Raw genomic sequence first — 9,827 nt, forward strand, 5'->3', positions numbered from 1 at the left:
GGGCAGTAGGCGGGGGACACCCTGAATCGGTTGCCAGCCAATCACAGGGCACACAGAAACGAACAACCATTCGCACTCACACTCGCACCTAGGGACAATTTAGAGTGTTCAATCAGCCTGCCACGCATGTTTTTGGAATGTGGGAGGAAACCGGAGCACCCGGAGAAAACCCACGCAGGCCCGGGGAGAACATGCAAACTCCACACAGGGAGGCCGGAGCTGGAATCGAACCCGGTACCTCTGCACTGCGAAGCCCACGTGCTAACCACTGGACTACCGGGCCGCCCGCAAGTTCATTCAATTCAAAGAAAAAAAACCGACCACAACAAAACCGATTTTATATCTGATGTACGTCTCTCATGAAAGACCATTCAGGGCATCGAGAGCTGAGCGCCGTCGCTAACCAAAGCAGCAGCACCTACCACAGCACATCACCGGCCCAATTTGCAACTGAACAAATAAACGTCTGCCCCTCCACGACAAACGCACCATCCGCCGTCGCTCCCTGGAGTCGACGCCCACACCCCGCCCGACCGCCCGCCCCCATCTGCAGTTAAGTAAATCAAATGCCCCTGAATGCTATTTGAGGAAATATGCTAGCTTTTGACATTTATAAAAATAGATGGCGCGCGCGTGTGTGTGTGTGTGTGTGTGTCAGAAGAGAAACGCCTGGAGTTATGGGGTGGTATCGATCGAGGCGAGGTGTGCAGTGATTGGGGCTTGCTCGGGGGCAGGAGGCAGCAGGAGAACGATGGGTCACTCGATCGGTCGCAACAGGGAATAACATCAGGACGAAGGGTGAGGAGGGGCGGTACTGCGGGTTGGCACTTGATGATGTCATATATAAATATAGATATAAGCGAGTGTATGGAACCATATGGAATCCAATCGCTCCACACGAGCTCTCGATAAAAGATAACGAAACCCCCCCCACCCTTGCACTTGGGGCTTCATATGGTATGCGCGACTTCATTTGCATTTATATCAATTTGATGCATCCAAGCTCATTCGTGAAATCTCTGAAATCTCAACTCGGCCTTTTATAGTCTCTGATGGATGTTCGAAATGGATCGACTTGCTCCAACATGAGCAGCGACGCGAAAGCGGACACTTGTTACGCACGATCAATGGAACGTGTTGGATTTGGCGCCGCCCGGTGGCAGCTTCAGGCATGACTTTCACACTTGTCGGGCTTTGGTGGAAAAAAAATAAAATATTTGTGATCATTCATATTGTTTCGAGTTTGGGAAAAAGAGAAAAGCATCATTTTGGGGTTGGGGGGGGTTATGGAAAAAAAATGTCCAAAAATTCAGTCGAACAAGAATACATTCCGATTTTTCTAAATGAAGCCATATTTGACAAAACAGCCAAATGGGGGCAAAACTGTTACAATTGTAATTTTTTCACACAAAAAATTCAGACGTCAGTTTTGCACTGTTTGAACACACACACCACACACGCCACTCAACCTCTCAAGACCACCACTTGGCTCATGGCCAAATGGGGTCTGACCTTTGACCTCGTGGGAATATAAATTCTCATTTCCGTGCCAAAACGGGAAAATCATGATGACATCATCGTCTTAGCAAACGAATGAGTGATCTGGAACGTTGTTGCTTATCGCTTTTGATCGGAAGCGCGACATGATAGAATCGACTACTGGGAAACTCGATGGCTCGAAGATCGCGTTGATATCGAAAGCGATCGCCGGCAACAAAAATAAAAATGCAAACAATTTGAGTGACTTCACACTGACGAGTCGCCACAGAAATTTGGACAGTCGCAGAAAATATTTTGCATTTTTTTAATCTTCTTGTGACGTTGCACTATGAACTGGCCTTTGATGTGCTGTCTTGTGGCGACCTCTGACCCCACCCCCTCACCCTTAAAAAAAAAAACAATTTGGACACCTAAAATCTCATTCGGCTTCCAATATTTTTTTTTTTAAACAGCACTGTGCACATCCATTCCCAACTCCAAATTAAGATTTTATTTTGTTTCCTTCGCTCTCGGATGCGCTTGCAGCCGTTCCTAATCAAGTGGCCACGAGCGAGAGCGCCTTGATCCGAAAGCGCTCCCCCCCCCCCCCCTGTCGTACTCACCAAGTCAGTCCGCGCTTTTGCGAGGCACACACATCCAATCAAGTCACGTGACCGAAAACCAGAAAAGAACGCGTGAATTTTGATGATGCAAAAAAAAAAAAAAAAAAAAAGAATATGGTTACTTACCCTCTCCTTCGACATGAAACCTCCACGGCCGTGCTCCGACAAATAAAACAATGATCAGAATCAATCCTGGTAATCCAGAATGGGAGGAAGATCCGGATCCACTCTGAAAGTCCGCCTGGGATTCTGAAGGCAATCCAAACCGGGTTCCCCTGTCAGGTATTCCACGTGCACGAGTGTCCAAACATTCCCGCTTGCTTGGAAATCCTGTTGCACGTGTCACATACTTTTTTGCGAAGCGCACGTCCGGTTGCGCGTCCACGCAGGGATGCCGCCGCCACCGCGCCGCGCGGTTCTTCTTGAGCGCAGAGTCGACGCGATGTCACCGTGGCCGTGGAGAACCTGAGCAGGCGCAGGGAGTGTCTCTTCTTCCTCCTCCTCCTCCTCCTCCTCCCCCTCTCTCCCCCTGCGATCCGCATGCGCTCGGCTGCGTCATCGGCGGAGCCGCGGGTTCGAGTCCACCGCCGCCGCAGATTCGTGCGTTCGTCCTCGTGCCCGGTTCGCCTCCTCCTGCTCCTTCTCGCTTCCAAACTCTGGGAATTCCTGAAGTGAGGCGCCAAAAGGGATTCATCCTCCTCCGCCTCCTACACACACAAACACACACACACACACACGCACACACACACACACACAAAATCATGTGGTTTGCTTCCCATTCATCCAATTTTTGTACAAACAACAACAAAAAAAACACATTTGGGCCGCACCGAAAGGAAAAACTGAATTTCTAAGCCCTTGAAACACAAAAGTTGGTTTGAAGCCCGAATCTGAAACTGAAACTTCTGCTTGAAACCCGAACCCGACCTTCGAACACGAACTTGAAATCCTAGCCCTGGTTTGAAAACTTAACCTGGGCTTGAAAGCAAAATTTCAAAGTTCCGCCTCGGTTTCCGACCCCAATTTTTGAAATTTTGGTTGAAACTAGAATCTTACCTTGAAACCATAACCTTGACTTCAAACTCAGATTCCAAAGCTACAGTTGCCGTCGGTACATTTGAAAATCAGCGAGCGCCTCTCTACGTTTTTTGTCCGGGTCTGCCCTTTGAAGCGTCACACCTTGACAGTTAGCGCTGTGACGCTAATTAAATGTGACGCTCTCCGCTCGTCAGCTCGAGTGGCCGGCGCTCGGCCCGTTTTGCCATCTGCCCGTCTGGTCTGGACGTCCTTCTGAAAGCCACCCGCCGAGCGGGCAGCCAAGATGTTCGCAGTCCCCCCGCAAACCTCACCATACTAAAGAGCGTTTACCGGAAACGTCGGTCGAGAGTTACCCGTCAGCTCTCTACCAGTCACACTTAGCAGTTGACAGGGGACCTGTCAGGGGTGATAAGGAAAAATCAGAGCTAGAGCCCTGGCCATCCGGATCGCTCCGGATGCATGCGGTCGCTGTGATCCAAGTCGTGTCCGTAGGTACTGGAAAGTAGATGAGAGAGACGGAAGAGAGGTGGCTTGGTAGCTAGCTTTGAGAGGAGCTAAAAACAGTGGGCAGAAGGAAGGCGGGCAGATAGTTCACAAAAAGTGAAGAAAGACGGTGGGGAAAAGGCGTGATGGAGAACTGGGAGGGAAACGACGTCCAGTTAAATGTTAAGGAAGTGGCCAGGGCAGAAGGGAGGTAGTTAGGGTCGGTAGCTCGGCAGGATGAAAATGTGGAGGGAGAGTAGGTAGGTACGTGTGATTAAGTAGAATCAAAGAATGTCGCGGGGGCAGCAGCTTTAGCGGGGAAGCCCAGACTTCCCTCTCCCCAGCCACTTCTTCTAGCTCTTTCCCGGGGGATCCCGAGGCGTTCCCAGGCCAGGTGGGTGACATAGTCTCTCCAGCGTGACCTGGGTGGTCCCCCAGGGGACTCTCGCCGGTGGGACATGCCCAGAACACCTCACCGTTGAGGCATTCTAATCAGATGCCCGAGCCACTTCATCTGGCCTCCTCTCGATATGGAGGACAAACGGCTCGACTTTTTGAATGAAAGAATATCTTAATATTCCTGCCAGGGCTGGCTCATCAAGACCTTCATACTTGGCATACGTGACGCACGCCTGCACACGCATGGTTCAATGGAGCTTTGCAGCCGAGACTTCAGTCCGAGGGTTGTGCCTTTCCCTGACGCGTGGCCACCAACTCCGCACTGGCGTGTGGTCGTGCACGTGTGGGCTTGTATGTTTCACTGAACATCTGTCACGCCGCCGTTATCCGGCTGCGCTCACATACATTATTCATGACTGCGCATGTACAGCAAGAAAGAGGCCCGCCTCGGGCCAGCTGCTCTCACATCACGGCTCCTTTCTCGGATGCGAAGCCCAGATTTGACACCCCCTACCTGGGCAGCCGCGGCGGACGTAGCTGCCTCATCCTCAAGGAGCTCCAGGGAAGCAACGCACAAACACAAAAACACACAATTTTGTCACAGATGAGGTGGCTCGGGAATCACATTTTGGATGCCTCCTGGGCGAGGCTGAGGTGTTCCGGGCATGGCCCACCGGCAGGAGGCCCCTGGGACAACCCAGGACATGCCTGAGAGGCTTCGTCTCCTGGCTGGCCCTCGGGATTCCCTGGGACGAGCTGGAAGAAGTGGCTGGGGAGATACTTGAGAGGGGAAAAGATGCGAAAGCTGTTCTTTAAAAATCTTTTTTTTTAAGTTCCTGTCATTCCGCATCGTCCAGTTGCTGAAAGGAGGCCGATCAGCGGGCATCTGTCATTTCCCGAGCCAAATGTCAGCCAGTGGAGCTGGCTCCTCCCCCTCCTCCTCCTCGACGGGTCCCTTTTGTCTTATCTACTCGGTGCGCCACGTCCCTCTTCGTCTTCCCGACGTTCCCCCGTTTTTTTTTCCCCTCACGCCTCCTATCACCGCCCCCTGCTGACATTTAACGCCGTACGCCGTAATTTATTGCCGAAAGCGCCGCCGGTCGGGCCGTCTAACAGTGGGTTAAGCGCGACAGCTAAACGAGACGGATCGGCGTCTGGCAGCTCCTGGGAGAGTTTATCGCAAAAGTTGCTGTGTTCTGATCCCAGCTACAAATGCTTTTATATAGCAGATGAGTGAAAGGGGGAGAGGAAGAAAGTTTTGTTCCCGGGTGAGCTCGTTCGGGACATTTGGAGATCAAAAATGGTGCGGTAGAAGAATATACATCCGTTATCCGAACCTCCGACGTAAGGATAAATCTTACAAGAAAATCTTATGAGACTTTGACAAGATTTTTGCCGTTACGTGACGCTAGCTCGAGTGTCCCGGCGTGCGGGTATGCAAGCTAGGTAGCTATGATTCATTTTTAAGGTGAACGTTGCGTCGCTCAGGTTAAAATAAAGTCCTGGTGCATCAGAGTGTTGGTGGCGGTGGGGGTTGGGTAGGTTGGGATGGCTCCCGCGGACCCACCATCTGGTTTCCCTGGCAACAACATGCCACCGCATGACCTGGACGGTGTCGGACCCGCTCTGCAACAAGGCAGCAGCAGTGAAGCTCATTAATGGACAAGATGTTCTAATGACGTTCAATGAGCAGTCCAAAAACAAAAGCTTCTTTTTATTTATTTTTTTTGTATTCTCCTCGTGGGTCAAAATCAGTTTTTCCACATCTGACTTCCTAACCTGGAGGAAACCGGCAGAAAGTGTCGCCACCGCAACTAAAGAAAAACTCCAAAAAGGCCAAACCATAACTTCGAACACAAGCGCACGCATCCGAAAATATGCCCAGTAGTGCGGAACAGAAAAAGTTTTTTTATTTTTATCCATCCATCCATCATCTACCGCTTATCCGGGGCCGGGTCGCGGGGGCAACAGCTTTAGCAGGGAAGCCCAGACCTCCCTCTCCCTAGCTACTTCGTCCAGCTCTCCCCGGGGGATCCCGAGTCGTTCCCAGACAAGCTGGGTGACATAGTCTCTCCGGCGTGTCCTGGGTCTTCCTCGGGGTCTCCTCCCGGTGGGGCATGACCGGAACACCTCACCGGGGAGGCGCTCAGGAGGCATCCGAATAAGATGCCCAAGCCACCTCATCTGGCTCCTCTCGATGTGGAGGAGAAGCGGCTCGACTCGGAGCCCCTCCCGGATGACCGAGCTTCTCACCTTATCTCTAAGGGAGAGCCCGGACACCCTGTGGAGAAAACTCATTTCGGCCGCTTGTATCCGGGATCTCGTTCTTTCGGTCACGACCCATAGCTCGTGACCATAGATGAGGGTTGGGACGTAGATCGACCGGTAAATTGAGAGCTTCGCCCTTTGGCTCAGCTCCTTCTTCACCACGACAGACCGATACAACGTCCGCATCACAGCAGACGCTGCACCGATCCGCCTGTCGATCTCCCGCTCCCTCCTACCCCCACTCGTGAACAAGACCCCAAGATACTTGAACTCCTCCACTTGGGGCAAGATCTCCTCCCCGACCCGCAGGGGGCACTCCACCCTTTTTCGACTGAGGACCATGGTTTCAGATTTGGAGGATTTTTTATTTTTATTTTAGCAAAATTAGTCGACCAGAGAGACAATCGCGTCCTTGTCTCTCGCACGAGTGATCGTGAGCTTATGTGGCTCAGTGAAAGTCGCAGAGAAACTAATTTGGCGGCTGGCCATTTCGTATCAACTGGACTGCGGCTGCTGTGTCAATCTACTGCATTGTGCGCACCTCGTCATGCAATTTCTCATTTTTCTTGCTCATTTCTTTCTCATTTAACCATCAGAATATGGAAGCATTCCTATATTTAGCCATGACAGCTAACTAATTGTTCAACACATGAGCTAATGCATCATATGAGCGATACACGCACGCGCACACACACACACACACACACAGACTTAAAAAAAATCTTCTGCCCCGGTGAATTATTCAACACTCCTGCTGCTACTGTGCACGTGTGTGTGTGAGTGTGTGTGTGTGTCCAGCATTTCTTCATCCTGCCATCCTTGGCCCATGCTGACCTGGTCTTTACCCATGATGAATCGCCTTTGTATTCAAATGAGGGTCATTGTGCTGCATTAATGCGGGTGTCGCGCGTATGAAACGCACCGCCATGGTGACACCATGTGTCTCAAAATACACCCCCCCAAAAAAAAAAGATCAATAAATCAAATCATCATCGTAGGTTAAATCAGGAAATGTTGTGAGACTGCAGCTCAGTGAACTCGACAAGAGTATAAGGTTAGCGGTTGGGGTCGGGGTGATGGCTTCTCACAAGAATGAGGCTTTTCAAGTCGGGGTTCAAGTCAGGATTAGTGTTTTAAAATGTGGGTTTCAAGTCTGGATTAAGGTTTTGAAGTCACATTTTGCAGTCGTTTTTAACTATAAATCAGCATGTATTGTATTATATAAAGATGTCTATTGTTGAACATTTGTGTTGAGTTTAGTGCCATCTGCTGGCGAGAAGATGGAATGCAACAACCTAAACTCGAAGCGGGCCTCAGAAAGACGGTATTTTGAAAGCCTCTCACCTTTTTTTTTTTTCCCAACGGAGGTGCAAGCAAAACGTCGTCCCAAACAACTTGTAGTGACAACGTAAAGGTGTGGACTTTGAGACACATCATGCGGAATAACTGCGTTCCTTAAGTTTGTCTGCTTTGGGTATCGTTAGCATAAAATGGCGGTGAAAATAGGAGTATGAAATAGAAACGGCAATTAATTCACCTATAATCGCATTTCAAAAAAGACGATGTGATAGAACGTATTTGTTTTTTTTCCCATAGTACCAAAAGTAGGGGTTGAAACTTTCGTGATGGTTTCAAAGTAAGGTTTTGAGCCTGGGTTAGGGTTTTGAGTAGAAGTAGTGATGTTTCCTCACCTGTCTAACGGCGTCCCCAAAATATGCGCGTTTCTTTAGGCTTTGCAATGGCACTGACAAAATGGACTTGAGGCCAAAATGTGCATCCCAGGTTATGTGATAACTTGCAAGCAATCAATCCAAGTCTTTCACCTGCTGCACACCTTTTCTTGTTTTCATCAAACATGGGAGCTTTATGGCCACATCGGTCCTCGTTTCCGTTTAGATTGCCGGCTGTCGCATTAAAAGTGATGCTTTTGTTTTAATGGCAGTGCTCAATGAGAGCTCAGTCAAGCAGGCGGGTGCTTGGGAAGGGGGTGGGGGGGGCCGCGTCTGTGAACGATGATGGCTGGCAGTTGAATGCCAACGAGAGCTAACACGCCGTTGGCTGAAGGCAAACATGTCAGCTTTGGATGGGAAGAAGGCGGCGACAGGTTGGAAACTCGAGCCAAAGGGAAAAGGCGATTAAATTACAGGGGGGGTGAGGGGGGGGTTGAAAATCTTACTGGTAAAGGTGTCAATCCATAGTAGGGTTTTGAGATAGGGTATTTTAAAGAAAGGTTGCTAAGGGTTAAAAAGATTGATGGTCTAGAGTAGTGGTCCCCAACCCAAGTAGTCGTTTTTGTAAACATTCAACAATTTCGAGTCTTCAATCTACATTTTTGTAAACACAAAAGAGCATATAAGGGCTGTCCATTTCATCTCCAATGATGAGATTTTGTAAAACGTCCAAGGCACTTAAGCCTTCAGTTAGCCTGAAGTTTGTCCTTGTGTTGTTGTGCTCTTTAAGGGGCGAAATCAATTACCTTCGCTTGCTTACAGAACCTCATCTAGGTCTCGGACGCGAATAATTACATCCTACCAATTGAGTAAACGCGACCCCCGCTTTTTAATTTGCTGTTTGGCACCAGATGACAATGCCACCAAATTAAAATAATGGCTGCAGTTGTTGTGTTTGGGCTGCGAGAGAGCGAGGTGAGGGTAATGACACGCTCTTGAATAAATACTGGCCACGCGTCTGAGGGCGTAATGAGATTGTTGCTGCTCTCCGTCACCAATCCAAGTCAATTAATGAACGTTTGCTCTCGTCACCTCTACATGGCGAGACCAAACAAAACCACTTTTGTGTAGATACGCTCATTGGACACTTCATTAGGTATTATTTTAGCAAAAGATTCAGATTTCGCCGCTCAATTTATTTAGCGCTCCACAAATCAATACAACGTATCAAAAATGCAAGTACTGTATTCAGTTTTAAGGTCCGCACATAGCAAGATAAGCGGTTTCGCCAGTTAAAATGGGCTCTTTTGCAATACGATAGTCATAATACGGAACCATGGTTTATACTTCTCCGGACAAATCAACGCTGTGGTCCATCAGACACCGTAAAAGGATGAGAGCGACAAAGTGTTGCAGCTCCGAAACAAAGAGAGCTGTCGTGTTGGTTCTTTTTCAAACGTACACTTTGTTAATTTGTTGAACTCAAGCAACAACGGACACATCCTTCTCCGTCTGAGTGCCTGCCTTCTGCTCGAGAGCTGTTCAACGACCGCCCCTGAAAACGTAAATCAACAATGACACCCCGAAAAGCAAACATAATGCACCTAGCAGAAAATCAAGAGAGGAAATCACAAAATGGGGAATTCTATGGGGGTGAACACACAACAAAGGAACAAACTACACAAACAACTCCGAGACAGTCCAGTCTCCTCCACTCAACTCAACTCAACTATTTTCCCGAACCCCAAAGAGTGGCCCAAAAGCATCGCGGTGTTGGACTTGGACTGGACTTATGGAAAGCACTCACGTCATCTCACGGGAGTTTCAATTTCAAGACCAGTTTAGCGCCAGGCCAGCTAGCGAGCAA

The 9,827-nt window shown here is 49.3% G+C and overlaps 2 protein-coding genes across 3 annotated transcripts in view; one reads left to right on the forward strand and one right to left on the reverse strand.

The window, feature by feature from the left end:
• Positions 1 to 9,806, reverse strand: part of LOC127613528 (voltage-dependent T-type calcium channel subunit alpha-1I-like) — a 77,530-nt gene extending 67,724 nt beyond the window's left edge. The window contains exons 1-2 of the mRNA XM_052084608.1: positions 9,681 to 9,806; positions 2,229 to 2,800 (exon numbers count right to left, since the gene is read on the reverse strand). The gene's annotated coding sequence lies outside the window, so the exon portion shown is untranslated. The remainder of the gene's footprint in view (positions 1 to 2,228; positions 2,801 to 9,680) is intronic.
• Positions 1 to 9,827, forward strand: part of LOC127613565 (ras-related C3 botulinum toxin substrate 2) — a 185,320-nt gene that overhangs the window by 152,121 nt on the left and 23,372 nt on the right. The gene's annotated exons all lie outside the window — the stretch shown is intronic.

This window comes from Hippocampus zosterae, chromosome 13 (assembly GCF_025434085.1).
Source record: "Hippocampus zosterae strain Florida chromosome 13, ASM2543408v3, whole genome shotgun sequence".
NCBI lineage: Eukaryota > Metazoa > Chordata > Actinopteri > Syngnathiformes > Syngnathidae > Hippocampus > Hippocampus zosterae.